We start from the raw sequence: 329 nt of genomic DNA, 5'->3' as shown, positions 1-329 counted from the left end.
TCTGGAATAAAACGATTATAGCTTCACTAAATGGCTTTTCGTTATTTTTATAATAAAGAATACAAAAAAGTAATCCTACCAACATTCATTTATACCCATTATTAAATACATAATAGATGATGTAACTACGCCAGTCACACCACAACGAGATTATCACTGAACAATATAAGTAATGTTTCTTTTAAGGAAAGGGTCTGAGCTTAATTTATCCAGATAATTTTGCAAAAAAGCAATCAACTACTGAAAAACATTCCATTTATTACCAATAAACACCAGTTCTCTGTCTTGACCTTAAATTTCTCCCAGCACATAAAATGTTCAAGCAACTT

Source organism: Schistocerca piceifrons, chromosome 11, assembly GCF_021461385.2.
Source record: "Schistocerca piceifrons isolate TAMUIC-IGC-003096 chromosome 11, iqSchPice1.1, whole genome shotgun sequence".
NCBI lineage: Eukaryota > Metazoa > Arthropoda > Insecta > Orthoptera > Acrididae > Schistocerca > Schistocerca piceifrons.
This window is presented reverse-complemented; position numbering follows the sequence as displayed.